Source organism: Fringilla coelebs, assembly GCF_963513975.1.
Source record: "Fringilla coelebs genome assembly, chromosome: Z".
Classification (NCBI taxonomy): domain Eukaryota; kingdom Metazoa; phylum Chordata; class Aves; order Passeriformes; family Fringillidae; genus Fringilla; species Fringilla coelebs.
This window is the reverse complement of record NC_140031.1, coordinates 5,741,735-5,759,064: the sequence shown is the minus strand read 5'-3', so window position 1 is coordinate 5,759,064 and position 17,330 is coordinate 5,741,735.

Sequence of the window (17,330 nt, the reverse complement as noted above, 5' to 3'; positions counted from 1 at the left end):
GTTACTTGGTAAAATCAGAAAAATTTCACATACATAGTTTCCAGTGACTTTCCAGCCTATGAGATCTACAAGACTGGATGCTTCCTGATCTAGATTTTCTTTGAGAGGGAGAAAAGCCAAGCAGAAAACAGATGCTGTTTGGCTTCTGTTCTATCACAGCAGAACCCAACCCAGCTAATTTATGTTGCTAGCTTAGAACTCTCCTCCTGGATAACCTTAGTATCTCATTAATCCAAAGTACCTAAAGCTCCATAAATATGAAATGGAGATGATGAAAGGAAAATGCCTTTGAAAGCCATCACAGGCTTTTGGTCCACCTATTGTAGCTCCTCCCTGATCACACTGACTACGCGAGAGATGGTTTTCCTTCTCAGCGTGATTCACTCAGTGCACACGAAGCATTAGCCTTTCCCATCAGAGCTGTTTCTTTGAAGCCCTGCCACAATCTCCAGTTGCCATTTTCTGTCCTTGAAAGGGGGAATGCTAATTCCACTGTTTTCACACTGAGCAGATCAGCCTCCAGACACACTACTAAGAGCCCCTGAGTCAGAGGAGAAGGCAAAACACCTCTAGGTGAGGGCTGAATCTGGACTCTCACAGAGGAATTCCTTAATGTCTCGTGTCTGTAAATTTAGGCTGCATTGCAGTGAAGTTGCACATAGAAGGATATCACCCACCATTTAGCATCCACATTTGGGCATGCAAGGAACTCAAAGATTGATTAGTGAAGCACCTATGAATTAACAAATCTGGAGGTGAGGCAGTAAAGAAAACAGTCTGTGTTGTTGTTTGGTAGGTAGCTTGCATCTCAATTAAAAAGGGGGATAAGAAAAAGAGATATGGTCCTTAGGGTATGGTGCTGTCTTTACATATGGCACAGTTCCTTACATTTGTATTTGTGTGGGACAGCCACAGCTAACAGTTTTAGAGTGGTTTACATGTCCTACTTCCAATTGCACAGCTTGGATGTTATCCTTATGGATGTGTTTGCTTTCAGAACTTTACATGAAGGAAATTTCAAATGCAAATGTATTGTCATCTTGTTCTGAATCTTGATCCTAAATGTGGGAGGCCACATCTCTAGAGGGAATGCGTACATTTCACACTGGGAGAAAAAAACCTACATTTTGTTCTTCTTTTAAATATTTACTTTAAAACATGTTTTATAATTAAATTTTATAATTGTGTCCTGGGCCTTGCACAGTCTTGCACCTTTAACCTCTGAGCAAATTCCAGAGCTTTTTAAATTGGTGGTGTTTGTTGATTTCTATCTAAAGAATATATGTTCGCATGGAGTAAAACATTCTTTATTAGACTGATAAACAAGTTATTCATTTGACCCTCAAAAGGAAAACTACCTTGATAATACACCTTTGAAATATGCAGCAATCTGGTCAAAAAATACTCTGATGATACTTTCATGGCTGCAATTTATGTTTTTCCCCTCTTCTCTATTTTAAAACATATTGCCAGATTTATTTGCTATAGTGTTAAGTTTCAAAGTCTAACCATTTCTAGCCCAGCACTTCTAATGTGATACAGTCCTTTGACTCAAAAGTCTTATTCTCAGATATTAAATCAACATGTGCCTTTATGACTCACCATTTATCTGTGGGATGATGATTGAATTCATAATTTAGAGAGGCATCTGTATAAATATATCTTTACTAATAACTGTGAAAGATAATCTTGCTGTGTTCTTCTTTATGCAAAGGGAAAAAATTAAATCAAGAAAAAATATCCTTAAAAATCTGTTAATCATACAGCTGTTCTTCAAAGGGACACCCCTCAAAATCTCCCTCCACAGATGCACACAGAAACGAATTTGTGTGAAACTGCTGTACATGTCACTTTGTATACCTTACATATAAAGTAACTTACACAAGTTTTAAGTCTCTTTTTTATTCCAGCAGTGATGCAAGGAAATAAGCCCCAGAGGGCCTTACTATAAATGAAAGCTTATAGTTTAAGTGTTATTAATTAAATTGCTCTTCAACCAGGTTATACTTGGAGCTACTCATACTATGCATACGTGAACAGACGCTGTGTTAAAACCCACATCAGTAACTACATCCTGAATTAATTCTTATACTTTATAAACAGAGAAAGGAATTAATATGTCTTTCTGGCTTTGCCATTTTTCCTCATTTCCTTTCTTGCAATTCCTTCTCAGAAATCCAAAGGCTGACATTGTTTTCTTTCATAATAATTTTTTTTTTTGATATTGTGAGTCATTTTGCAGTACTGTGTATATTGCACCATTGCCAGAAAAGACAAGGAATTAGGCATGGCTTCCAATCCTGTGGTGCTGTGTATCCATAGCAAGGGCCTCTGTGATGGGTGTTATAGCTTCCACATTTTGTTTTGCAACTGCCACTTTTGATGTTTTCACTTTACTTCTTGCCATTCCTTTCTTCACCTAAAAGATGAAGATGTTTTTTAATTCTTTCCATGCAAATTAGAGACTGACAGTGAAAGTGAACCTGTCTTTGCAAACATAGAACCAGAAACAATGTGCAGGAATGAAAAAGAGAATTACTTGAGTTAAAATTCAGGAGACACGAGACTAAGATCTCATGGGAATTAAAACTGGGTTTTAGCTTACAATAAGTTCAAAAGAAGAAAGATGAAACTCAAGTAAAAAATTATCCTAAAAATGTGTTCCATATGCTGCAAGATTTTGAATATTTTTTCTCTTTTTGAAAGATACCTGCAGCATAATTTCAGGACAGACTCACTAGCTGTATCTAAAGGGTTTGGGGATTACCCCACTGCATGGTCAAAGGATTACATCTGAGAAAAGGCCGTAACAGATTTACTTCAGACTGCCTCTGAAACTTATATATTCAGCAGCTCCAGTGCTGGAAACTCCTTCTGGGAAAAAGATGAATGCCAGCAACATGCATACAGATTTAATGTGCATTTACCATTTTACCCCTTAGATTTCCACTTTAGGAAGATATTTGATTTGTGGATATCATTCCTGCTTCAATGGTACCATTGATTTAACAGGAGACATTTCTTCATCTTGAAACTTTGATTTGGTTCTGGCTCAGAACCAAAGACACCAAAAGATATTACAGGTGTTTTTCTCTCCCCACCTTGCACCCCAGAATAAGGATTGATTTTATATGAATAAAACTTCCAGCATAAATGAGAGTTTCATACTCCAGCATCAGGCCTGAAAATGAGAGGAAGCAAACCAAGAGTGATAAACACTGATTCTTAAATGCCCTAAGCAGAGAGCAAGGAGGAGGGAAAATATAGAGTGGGTAGAAATGTGGTTCATTTTAAAACTTAATTTAATAAATTGTGCTAAAGATGCTGAAAAATGCATTTAGCTCTCAACCTCCAGGACCCTACATTGTGAACTAGCATCTAGCCATAATGGAGTTTCTGCTTCATCAGCTGCAATAATTATTTTTCTTGATTTTCCTTGGTCATTTTATATAACAATTTCTCAGTGTGTATATGTATGCGTGCATGTGCTTTTATGTGCATTTCCTTTGATTCCTTTTTCTTACTTATTTTTCTTTCCTATCAAAAGCAAAATTAATCCAAGACAAAACACAGGAAGAAGGAACATTAAAGATTATTCAAGACACATTTTATTGACTGACCTTGTAAATATTTCTTACAATGAAGCACAGCCTCCTTGTAAGTGGACAGTGCTCACTGCAGACCCTTTTCCTAGGCACTTTACAGAAAATAAAGGTGCCAGGGAGCTCAAGGTCTGTGCTTGGTCCTCAATATAGAAGGTGGTGTACATGGTTTCACTTTTTACTGCAGATAGCATACTTGCTATGACCAGATTCATTGTGCAAGGATTAAAAAAATTAAGGCCACAGGGTCCTTAGCAGTGCTCAGCAGACTTCAGGCTTGGATTTGCATGCTTGGGACTTTAGAGGCAAGTTGTGTCAAACAATTAAAATCATCAGCTATTTTTTTCACTTGATTTGTTCAAGAAGTGGGTGATACTGCTGGCTGGGAAGTGGCTCTCAGCTTTCCCTTCCCCCTGTCCAGAATTTCAATAAGACCTTTTGCTCCATTTAAGTGCTGATGGGGTTCAGTGAATCTCAGGTTTTTATTTTCTCCAACAAGACACACTAGTGCACCCAGTCTTGAGGATGTGTGAGAGTATATGCATTAAAGAAAAAAAAAAAAAAAAGCCCTAAACAGCACAAAACCACAACCTAACAATGCACTGATTTGGATCATGCTGTGATGTGTGTTTATATCTTTCTGATCTATATTTTCTTTTATTAACCATCTCCTTGCCCTGTATCTGAGAGTGTTAGCTACTGTTTCTCAATTACACCCAGTGGTAAAACCTGCCCTGCTGGGTTTCTCGCAGTGGTTGCCCTTCTAGCATCAGCTCAGCAGATGAAAAGCAGATGGAAAATTCCAGGGGTTCAGGTTTGAATGTTTCAATCATAAGTTAGCATAACGTGGACTGGTGAGAGCTGTGTTTTGAGTCTGCTATGCAAAGTGAGACAGCTGCACTCTACCAAAGATGTTTTCACTGGAAAGTAGGAAAAAAAAATAAAGGATTCAAGGAATTCACGCTCAAAGAGAGAGAAAAAATCAAAAAGGAAAAGGTGAACACTGGGTTTATGAGTAGCAGAGACAGTTTGCCTCAGCCAGGGGTCTTTTAGATCAGGTTGGCCTTTGTGGGGGCAGGAACTATACCAATCAATTGACATCCTTTACGTGAGGCACTTACATTCAGTTTCAGCATGAACCTTCAATAAAAAAAGGATAGCCCATTTAAACATCATCCTGAATTATCAACTTTCCTCTCTCCCTCCCTACCCTTTCTCATCACTGAGTGCAAAGAAGGTCTGAAGTTCCTCTACAGATGCCTTGAAAAAGCAAACTGGCTTAATTTCCAGTAAATCATCAAAGCACACAAGAAGAGAAACTGGAAAGTGAATGGGAGATGACCTGAGTTTGAAATCAGTTTCAGAATAGGCTTGAAAGTTCTGTTAAGATTTCTTTTCCATATTGGAGTCAAATTTGGACTGCTCATTACCTCCAAAATTAAGACCACTGACAATTTTTATCCTAACTATAGACTGATGTTTATGAAGACCTCAAATTACCTCCTGCACATGTTCCTCATTTCTATTAATTTTATTTATGTATTTAAATCGTTGCTCACTGGGATACTCTCATCAGATCTACATTTTGCTTTTGGGAGAGTTCCCAGGGGAGAGGCAGTCAGAGAGTATTACCACAGCCTTCTTCATTGCAACACAAACAATATCCTGCAGCATAACTCAATCTAAGCTAGCAGGCAGCTGCACAGTACAGTCCTCCTATCAATTAATTTTAATAATAATACTTAGCATGTACAAAATATGTTTCAACTTCAAAGAACTTTTCGAACAGAGAGGGCCAAACTGGCTCTGCCCCAATGTGGCTATATTTGACAGAAGAATGGTGCAAAAACTGTCTTGCAAACACCATGCTGCATCTCTATTGTCTTCCTTTTTCTATACCCATACCTGAAGTGATTTCACTGTTTTTTCCATTTTGTTGGACAATATGCAGCCGCCTCACCACTGTGATGTTTTCAAGGGGTAGTGAAAGCCTGAGCAGTGGTTTTGTACATCTGGATAACATGTAGAGTTAAACTGTCCCCTTTTTTTCTATTTTTTTGGGTTCAAGATCAGAAAGTGTTATCATTATAGTGCTGGAGTGAGGTGGTATTGGAAAATTCATTACTTCTTTTCCATTTTCTCCTAGTTTCTGAGTTTATTTTCCATGTAAGAATGCCAGTACACTGTACCACACATTTGAGGATTTAAGTGGAACAGCTTAAGAAATGTGTTTCCTTTCCACCCTATGCTTTTCCCTGCCCCATTTCATGTCAAATCATCAAGCTAGAATGGGTGCTGATGTCAGAAACCACTTCTATTTCCTTTGATACATTGCTCCCAAAACAAGTCTCTCTGCACCTGCTGGACAAAAAATGTGCTGTAGGGAGGATGGAGTACTTTTAATGCAATACCTGCTAAAGCCATGTTCATTAATGCTTCAATTTTCCTGTTATTATGAAACGTGACTCATAATACACACACATATTAATAGCAAACCCATTGACTACTAAGAGGATGATACTGTAGGGGACTTTTTAATATCAGATGAAAAGTCTCAGCCACATGTATAAAAACAAGCTGAATTTCTCTCTCACTGGAAGTTTTAGGGCTGTATCAGCTCTTGACATTGCTGTACACCAGTTACCTGTTGGGGGTTCACTCATCTTTGTTTCAAGTACTGACACAGCTTCTAAAACAAGACCCTATAAGAAAGCCACAGGGAAGAGTTTCTCTGTTTTTGCACAGAGTTAAACTTGTTTCAGCTCAAAAACAGAAAAAGAAAATGCTGTTCTGCTCCCAGTATCTTTCTCTCCCTCCCTTTTCTCTTGCCTTTTTATTTTATTTTATTTTTATGGATATAAAGAACATAATGAAAAATATACTGTAGATCAGCTGCAATCATTTTGTCATTGCTGAAGGATATTATTATTTAAAAAGCATTTATGGAAGGGAATATATGATCCATATATTCATAAAATTTGTTCAAATTGGTTTAATGTTCTCAATAGTATATCACACAGCTTTTTCTCTGTTAATCACATTTCTTGAAAACAGAACACATATATCTTTGTATTTTATCATATTCTTTGTTTAGTTTGTGTATTTTAAATATATGCTGACAAGATAATTCAGCTTATTGTACCATTTTAGAATATTAAATAATGAGGATTTTATTATATTTATATCTTCTGTACTTTTGATCATTTAAAATCTAACAGAAATCCTAAAAACATTCATTTCTGGAACACTGAATTTCAAACGGTATCATCAAACTATTTCCTATAGTTTTTACATTCGTGCTCTCACTGGGGAGATGCTATATTATGTCAGTGAGTACTTATGTGTACAACTCTAATACTGGAACTTACTTTAAATTTAAACCATTCAAACCAACTGAAGAGAATTTAAGATGTTCTTCAAAACCATTGCAATCCCTAAAGCAGCACTAGTTTGGGAAAAAATTCTGGCATTTGAAAAAAAAATGTTTGTGAGGTTTTGACATTCTTGTTTTCCTCTTTAAGTTCTTTCTATACTAATATTTACAGATTTTTTTTACATAATTTTGAGAACTGTGTTGTGTCCTCTGCTTCTAAATATTTATAAAGCAGAAGAATTTGTTGTAAGTACGATCACACTGTGAGACGTACAGAGGAGATTTCTACAAATTCTTCTCCTTATGCAGATATTTCTCAGTGGCTTCATGTGAGTTATTACATTGTTTACCCACAATTTTTTATGACATTTATTTTTAATTGGAACTTGATTACTATAATCACAACAGAACATGAGAATTGCTAAGAGTTTCATCAGAACAAAACTTTCTTGGATCACACAGAGAAACAGCATATGAACCATGCATTCCAGGTGGCAAAATCTCAAGGATAAAAGAAAAATGTAGAAGTGTGTTCCACATTTTTCACTAAAATTTTCAATGGGGTAATTATACATTTCCTCAATGAACTTGTATCTTGGATCACTTTGCGCTGCTCATTAATTTTAAAGTGGAAACAGGGCTTTTGGTGCAGCACTGGATGGGTTACAAAATGATAAATAACATATTTTGTGAAATTACAAATCTGTTCTAATTTAATCTAGAGTGATCTGCCTGAATATAATTTCCTGGATCGCTTAAGGCTATATGATGTTCTTTTATCTTGGATCACTGCAGCTTTCCCATTTCTGATTTCCCATATTTTTGGTTGACTGCTTTATTCCTCGTGTGGAGTATTTGGGAAAGTCTTTTGTACCTCTGTATACCATATCACAGAAAGCAATAAACTGAAAGTAGTTTTAATCCTGATTTCAAATAACTTTAGGCAATTTTCATTAGCTTCAACCTTAGAAGTGTTCACAAATGAGGAATATGGTGTGAATATGTATTCCAACCTAATGGTTTTGAGTAAGATTTTCCTGTATGTACGCCTTCAATTTAAGAACCTACAGGATGACAACCTTTCTTAAAAGTTGTGACTCTAACAGCCAAGTCTTATAGTCATCCCAACCATCTCAAGGGTATGAGCAAAAGTTTAAATGAATAAATTCTAGAAAATATCAAAGAAATATGAATTCAAATTTCTAGTTAGCATGTCTTCACTTCAAACTGCTCCTAAGTGCTTTAGAAAACTGTAGTTTTTCAGAGTAGGACAGTAATAATATAGCTCATTAAATGCTCACATTAATTCACTCCACCGCCCTATGCCCCTGTCACACGCAGTTCAAATTTGCTCAAAAGTTAGTTGCTTTCAAAATAAGTCATCATCCTATTGGGATCTGAAGTGTGCTCACCCCCACCCCACCCCCCTGGGGCTCTATGGCCCTTGCATTTAATTTAATTTAGGGGAAATCTGAATTGAATCTTGTCATACTGCCCCTGGGGAAGAAGTGCTTCACAAATGAAGTGCTGCAGACAAAAAGGGAGCACGTGCAAGCTGGGGAGCCGTGAATCTTCCCAGACATTCATTTGCATATCTCCTCTCCTTCCCAGTGGGGACTGGAAACAGAGCTTTGTGTTTGCCCTGAAACTAGCTGGTCCTCATTAGGCATCAGGAGTACTTAGTGCATTTTGGGCAGGCTGTGTTTGAAGACACCTTCTTTGACTTTTATTTTTTTCTTTCCTCATTTTTGCTCTTGAAAAATGGTAAATAAAAATTTGTTACATAATGGTTCTCTAGATGCTGACAGTTATTACTGAGGGTTTGAAATATTGAGGATGGATTAGTAGGGAAGAGCAGCAGATGAGGTCACCACGTATGACCTGGATTTATGAGGTTCTATCTTGATACCTGGTTTGGTTCAATGAATTGCTGAATTTTGTGGTAAGCCATACTGAAAATATCCAGGACTCAAAGAAATCATAGAATTGAAGATATTTTGGTTTCTTTGATGGAGTACAGAGTTAGTAGCCTACTTTTTTTGCTGGTTAACCCAGTTATTGTGGGTTGCCCACTTGGATTAACATGGGTCACCAGATGCCAAAACACACTGTAATTCCATCTGACCTGGGTGAAAACCTCCCTTTCTAACCTTCATTTTAAAATAATTCCTCAAGGTTCAACTTATGCAGATGGCAGAGTTGCTCTCAAAGATCAAAAATTCTATGTTTTTTCTATAAAAATAAATTAGGTGGAGGTTCTCGATTGCTAGGTCACGACCGCGAGCTGTGTGTTTGCGCTGTTTCTATTTCTTTGTGCTTTGCTGCATGGAGGGAGTTAGACTTTGCATCAAAAGAGCTGCAAATGTGCAGGCATATAAGAAAATGTGTGGCAGCTTTCCATGGCTGGTTTCACAGACTCAGTACATAAGGTTGAGACTAAGTTATAGCTAGGAGAAGTTATAGCTTAGAAGAAAATCAACAGAGAACACAAACCCCCCCACACTTTAGCAAAAAACCATTTTATCCACCTGTTTATTTTTATATCCCTTTTCCCTAAAGCATAAAAACAAACCCGCAAAAGGACTTAAAATAAAAAACTTCTCACCACTGCATCACTTCTCTAGGTTATTTTGGCATAACTTTATCCCACCTCAATACTGATATTTAGAAACTGGGTCATAGCTTAAGACAGGTAACTGGATGCTGTCATTGTCAGTGGAGAATTCTAGTACTTTTAATTTCTTCTTTTTCCTATTTCCTCCAGAAAATACTGCATGTCAAGAAAGAAAAAAAAAAATAGTGAAAAAAGAAAACCATGTCATTTCAGGTTTCATTGTCTCATGTGTCTTCTTGTTAAAGTGCAGCATTTGGCTAGGACTTTCTTGTCAACTTACAATTCAATGTAAAGTGACAACTGCAGCCAGACATGGTGTGAGTTCTAAAAGGATGTGTCCATCAACAGAGCTTTAAAACTGAGGGGGCAGGGGGAGGAAGGTTCATAAAATAGAATGATAGTTCTTTATCCCTTAAGTAAACAATAAAACATGAATTATATTTACATTTCAAAACAATGTAAAGACTTGTAGATTTGTTGTTTTCTTCTTTTTTTTAATTATTTAAAAATATTAACTAAAGATGTATGCATCTAAAATTGGCATAACCTGAGAGTCTTTGATAGATCCTTCCCTTTATATTGGAGACTTGCTAGATCAAAACTGAGTAATGTATCTCAAATTTCAATTAGACAACCAGAGATAACTCAAAAAAATATTCCCATTCTAGTATTGACAGAGACCTTCTTCACTCTGAAATTAATAAGTGGATATAGGTAAAAACTGAAAAAATTGAAATTTTGTATTTCAAAAGCAGTAATGTCAATTTACTCTATAAGGTAATTATCTCTTTTTAAAAAGAATTTAGAAATTTTATATGATTCCAGATCAGAAGTAACCATTAACTGATATTATCAACTGTGTCTTAAACTCTACAAAACTAGTAATTTTGGTGTATTAATTGTAATTATTTTTCTTAATATTTTGTCAGAATTTAATCTGGCACTTAGAAAAAAATATTGTAAATCCCATTACTCACAAACATTCTGATAGTTAAGTTTTCCTGATAAATTAGTTCTAAAAAAACCAAAAAAAACCCCCATCAACAAGAAAAGAAGGGAAGGAAAGTTCCGAGAAGGGAAGGTCCAGGAATGAAATTTCAAAGAAATTGCAAGGAAAGGAAATTCCAAGGAAAAGAACATTCCAAGGAAAGGAAAGTAAATTTCAAAGAAAGGAAAATTCAAGGAAAGAAAAGGAAATTTCAAGGAAAGGAAATTTCAAGGAAAGGAAAGGAAAGTTCAAGGAAAGGAAAGGAAAGTTCAAGGAAAGGAAAGGAAATTTTTTTCCAATGAAAGGCAAGGAAAGAAAATTTCAAGGAAAGGAAAGAAAATTTCAAAGAAATTTCAAGGAAATTTCAAAGAAAGGAAAGGAAATTTTAATGAAAGGAAATTTCAGAGAAATTTCAAGGGAAGGAAAGGAAATTTCAAGGAAAGGAAATTTCAGGGAAAGGAAATTTCAAGGAAAGGAAAGGTAATTTCAAGGAAAGGTAATTTCATGGAAAGGAAAGGAAATTTCAAGGAAATTTCAAAGTAAGGAAATTTCAAGGAAAGGTAATTTCATGGAAAGGAAATTTCAAGGAAAGTAAAGGAAAGGAAAGAAAATGAAATTTTAAGGAAATTTGAAGGAAATTTCAAAGAAAGGAAATATCCAGGAAAGGAAAGGAAATATCAAGGAAAGGAGGGAAATTACAGGAAATGTCAAGGAAAGTAAAGGAAAAGTCAAGGAAAGGAAAGGAAACTTCAAGGAAAGGAAATTTCAAGGAAATTTCAATGAAAGGAAATTTCAACGAAAGCAAATTTCATGGAAAGGTAAGGAAAGGAAATTTCAAGAAAAGCAAATTTCAAGGAAAGGAAAGGAAATTGCAAGGAAATTGCAAGGAAATTTCAAGGAAAGGAAAGGAAATTTCAAGGAAAGGAAACTTCAAGAAAGGAAACTTCAAGGAAAGAAAACTTCAAAGAAAGGAAGGGAAAGGATATTTCAAGGAAATTTCAATGAAAGTTCAAGGAAATTTCAAGGAAAGGTAAGGAAGGGAAATTTCAAGGAAAGGAAAGGAAATTGCAAGGAAATTTCAAGGAAAGGAAATTTCAAGGAAAGGAAACTTCAAGAAAGGAAACTTCAAGGAAAGGAAACTTCATGGAATTTTCAAGGAAATTTCAAGGAAATTTCAAGGAAAGGAAATTTCAAGGAAATTTCAAGGAAAGGAAAGGAAATTTCAAGGAAAGGAAAGGAAAGGAACGGAAAGGAAAGGAATGGAAAGGAAAGGAACAGAAAGGAAAGAAAGGAAAGGAAATTTCAAAGAAAAGGAAAGGAAATTTCAAGGAAAGGAAATTTCAAGGAAATTTCAAGAGAAGGATATTTCACGGAAAGGAAATTTCAAGGAAAGGAAATTCAAGGAAATTTCAAGGAAATTTCAAGGAAAGAAAATTTCAAGGAAAGGAATGAGCACAAATGAGCAAACAAAAAACACCCCACAAACCCAACCAACCAATCAAAACAACCAAAAAAAAAAGCCAAATTTTGTTTCCAAATTTTTGTAATATTCATACAACATGTTTGTCATGAATTTTGGCTCCATGTTCCTCTGCAAGATAATAGTGCTTTCACATCAGGAGTTTTTCTTATCTTAAGCTACTTTGATGTTTAAGTAGAAACATTCTCTTATCTTTTTGATAAAATAAGCAAGTTGATCTCTTGAAATTTGACATTTTTCTCCCAACATCAAATCATTTCAAAAGATTTTGACTGACATTTTCCTCTTCTTCACACTTCTCTTACAACGATCAACATCAAATACAAATTCATTCTTTCCATCTTCACCTCTCTACCACCTTGGGTGAAGATACAAAACTTCTTCACTTTTGCTTAGAACTCATTTTTTATTTAAGCAGGGACAGTAAACAGTCCTTATCTTTATAACTTCATCAGAGGTTTTTAATAACCAAATCCTTTTTAAGGTCAAAGTTTCTGAGAACACAATATTCTATACCATGATATGCAATATTTCTTTATTCATAAATATTTATTACCCAGCACAATCTTGCTCCTTGGTTTATAATCTTTCTTGACCATATGGAAAATGTGGTCTACAGCATAGCTAAGAATCTTCTATGGTTATCAACATAAATAACGTAGTAACTCAGAGTCAGAGACAAGGGAAGAATGTGTGATTAGTAGCTGCTTCTGCTGCTGTCACTGATTTCATCTAACTGCCATAGCCCCCCTGAAAAAACAGGTGGCTTCAAATGCTGATTGCATATAATTTTGTTTTTAATGTTACACATTTGGAATACCACGAACATAAACCTTTGATGACAAAGAAAAATATTTAAACAAACAAACAACTCATCAATTCTTAATTCTGATCCTACTAGTGCTCTCCAAAAGCCAATTAGGTACATTGAGCAGCTACTGGTGTTAAACTATTCTGGTGTTTTCAAGAATGCACTGGAGCTGCTAATCTGCTATGGATGTCACATACTAAGGGATATGCTGAACTGCCAAAGCATACATTCAAAAAGTTACTCAATATAATAGTATAAAGCATATGGAGTATATTTATATACCCTCCAATATGTACTGAAGGGAAAGGTGTTCTATAAAAGACCTCATAAGCACACAGTAGAGTGTGTCACCTGCTCCTGCACTCTATATTGTTATGTCAGTGAGTGACTTTATTAGCTAGACAAGAACTGCAGGCAGGCAGTAAGTGATGTATATTAACAACTTCTCCCAATTATATCAGGTCCTGACCCTGCTCCCGTTGAATTCCATGGCAAAACTCCCACTGACACCGATTCTGTAGGCTTGGGATTGCATTTATTAACATTTGGAGACTATCTTTAATTTTAACTGTATTTTATACAGACTTAGAGAACATTCATCTCATTTCACAAAAGAGAGAAGATAATCAGTGGCTGAATTTAAGGTAGTTTCTGAAGGTCATAGCTGAAATTACTGAAGACAGAACTGAACTCACATTCTTGGTTTCTGCAGACATTCAAAGACAGGTAGAGGTGAACTGGCCTGAGACATAGGTTTTGGAGGGTTAGAGGACATATTCAGTGGAAGGTGCTGCACATGACCTGCACATTGTTGGGTTTTCAAGGGAACTCCAATTGGAGTGAAGAACAAAAAATTTCCTATTTCAGTGCTAATAATTTGAAATTAAGCAGAATATTGGACAATCTGACAAACTGATTAATTCCACCCTTTTTAGGAGCTTGTATCTACCTTACAACTGGCAATTTATGCAATGTGTACCTCAACCCAAGAAAGAAAAAACAGGTGATTGCGACTGATTGATAGTGCGCAGAAACCTGACTGACAGCAGACAGGAGCACATAAACCTGCTTAACAAGGATATTTAACGCAAAGTGGATGTGTTTGGTTACATATAAATACTCTCTCCCAAGTTACACTTTCCTGTCAGATTTTATACTACAGAAATAAAGGGTTCACATGCAACTACTGGCACATAAGGTACTCACAGCTGTTCTTGAAGGAAATAATTTCTATCACCAGCTGTAGTTCTCCTCCCCAGGGATGCAACCTCTACCGTTCTGTCCCTTCTCTTCTATTCATTCCTTATCAACTAAACATTTTAAAAAAATCCTATGGAAATTAAGAAACACACTCACAATATCATGAGTAAGTGGAAATCTGAGGCTCTTTACAGCATGCACATCACACAGGACTTCACTTGGGCCATAGCTTATAGCTCTTTTATGCCACATATCCTAAAGATCAGTTTTTGTTCTGTGCCACATGGATTTCTGTTCTTTCTGTTTTCCACTTCATTCATCCTTCAAAATAATTTTTTTAATGAAGTTATGCCTGTTCTATAAAGTCAGGACAATTGACCTCAAATATTACACTAGTCTATCAGAGAATTACACAGAAAAGGAAAAAAAAAATAAGGAGACAGTGTGTGTCTCATAGAATACACATACTGACCAGATATAGATCTTTGCTCAGAGATGTAAGTGGGGTGTTACTTGGAGACTCTTTTTAATCCATTTTTGAACATATGGGCTATTTGTGATATGTATACGATAGCCTTGTTTCTTCCTGATGTCTACTGGTATGCAGAAATTCATCTGTAAAGAAAGATTGGTTTGGGAGGAAAACTAAACAAAAACAGACACAAAAGGATATTGCAAAAGAATCTTTATACGTACAAAAATACCTTGTAAATTTCAACAGGGATGAAAATATCAGATTTTTTTTCAAAAATAAACACTGTAAGTTTTAGTTTCAATTAATCGTATTGCATTGAAATGCCAACACATGAGAGTATTTAATGTCACTTCAGAGGCATCAGGGGAACTTCAGCTTGTACTTAGAGTGAACACATGCTTAAAATGTCCATCAGTTTGGCTTCTTAATATGCAGTTATATCCTTTCTGCAGTCTTTAAACTACTTATTAATTACAATTATTATTGGTCATTTTACTTTGCTCATAGCTTCACTTCTTCAAAGAGAAGTACCATAAGACTTGTGCGGAAAAGTGTGAGTTTGCTATTGAAAGAACTCTACTGTTTTTCTATGATGAAGATTCTTTCAAGCTTTTTTCCCTTTTTTTAACTATGCTCCACAGCAAAACTCATAATCTTTGTCCTTTATGTATTTCATTCATCCCCAAATAGTGTCATCTTCTCAGTGTAGGTATCTTCACAGTACTATTTCTACAGTGTCACCTCTCGAACTTCAACCTTCCTTTGCTTGCACTATTCATCAAATAAAATATTTTGTGTTGTCACTGTAAACACTGACATGAGAACCTACCTGATATGGATTCAATATAAATAGTATTACATTTTATTAATTCAAAAAATTCTGTTTGTGTGGAACTGCTTTATGAACAGTATTTTTTTTTTAAGTCTGTATCTCTAGCCCCAAATAGCTCTGCATAGTATTTCTAAAAAGCTGTGGAAAAAATTTTCTTCTGGATACGTGAGAGATTTAATTAGTGGATTAATAGTGCTAGTTAAATCATCAGGGCTTTGATAATCAAATTTAAAAAAGGGAAATGTAGCAGACTTCTGTCTGTTTTCCCTTGAATCTGAAAAAAAATAATAGCTCTGAAGCTATATCTTTGCAAAATTTTCAAACAAATTTTTAGTAGAAAAAATTATTTCAAAATATGGTCAAGTATGAAAAAAAATCCATTTTTTGAGTGGAATTTCATATTCTAGAACAGAGGTTTCATTCACTTGTAATACTTAAGCTTTTGGATAGTAATACTTAATACTTATGGATGGATAATTAAAATAAATTTAAAAAAAAATCTTAGTTCATGGTCTAAGTCACCAATGTGCCTATCTTTACCTTCCCTTTTTTTGTATTCTTTGCAATCTTTGCTGCCGTATTTTTATGCTATCATTTGATTATAACTTATAGCAACATATGATATCTATCTCATATAAGCAATCAGTAGCCACCAGACTAATCACCACTTTTGACAAAGATAGCTATTGCACAATTATGACAGAAATAAGAGTACCTTCCATGCCTTTTTCAGGTGGGAACAGCTGGTGAGTGTCTAGACTGAATCTATGGCAAGGAGTAGATTTATTTAGTCACGATGCTATACAATATTAAGTAGACATTTAAATTCTTCTTGGACCCACTAATCTGAATATTACAATGACCAAATCCGCTCAGTTTGCACACACTTGAGTTTTGCATCAGTTTCTGTAAATCTATCAGCAAGAAATTATAACACTCTCTTCCTTTAACATATTTGATTTAATCACCCAAGAGAAAAGGCATCCAACTTTTTTAGCTTAGAGTACTAGGGAACAGTGAAGCTCAGGTACCTGAGCTAGTGCTCTGCATTTGTCATCACGTGTAGCTCTGCACTGGTTTGTCACAGCACAAGTCACCCTGGAAAATGAACATTTAGCAGAATTAAACCCACTGTGACACAGCGTAAGTAAAGCTGAAACCCAGAAACAATGCTGTCTAGACTTCTGTTTGTTTTCACTTTGCTTTGAATCACCTCCTCACTTTGCAAAAAAAAAGAAAAAAGAAAGAGAAGTCTATATGGGGAAGTGAATTATAAGAAAAGCCATCAATATTGATAAAAATTTTGACTCCAAGAAAGAATTGCCAAGAGTGAGCAAGAAAAGAAATTAAAAGAAACAAAAGATACTACAAGAGTTTGCTAATTTTAATAGCAACTGATAATATTATTTCAAGTAGCAGATTTTCTTGCTCATAGTTTAGAATGATGTAGATGATATCCCAAGGTCTGATAATTATTCAGGTATTTCTGATTTCTTTTTTTTTTTCCTTTTATACAGTGACAGCGTGAGAATCTACACCAAAACAAAATCTGGATATGAATTATCTTTATTTTTAGGATTTTTTTTTTTTTTTTTTTTGCTCATTCACAAAGTTTAGAAAGTATTCTGGGAAATAAATTTGAGAATCATTAAACTTAGAGAAACTTTCCATTATAAGATCTTCATTAGGTATAAAAGAGCTGCAGATGTGTGCCAATTTACACCAGGTGCAGATCTGACCTCTGGCATTCCTTAGGTTTTACTCACATTGTTATCCACATATTTTTACATTTATGTTTTGAGATCCGTACTTCGCTGATATCTACTTCAGACAACTTTATCTGTCAGTCACCTAGACATGGATGCAACACTCATCACTTCTATTTGAATATTTCAGCTGTACTCTCTGGCTGCATGTGTGAATTCCAAGTCATCATTATAATCTGTGACTGAAGG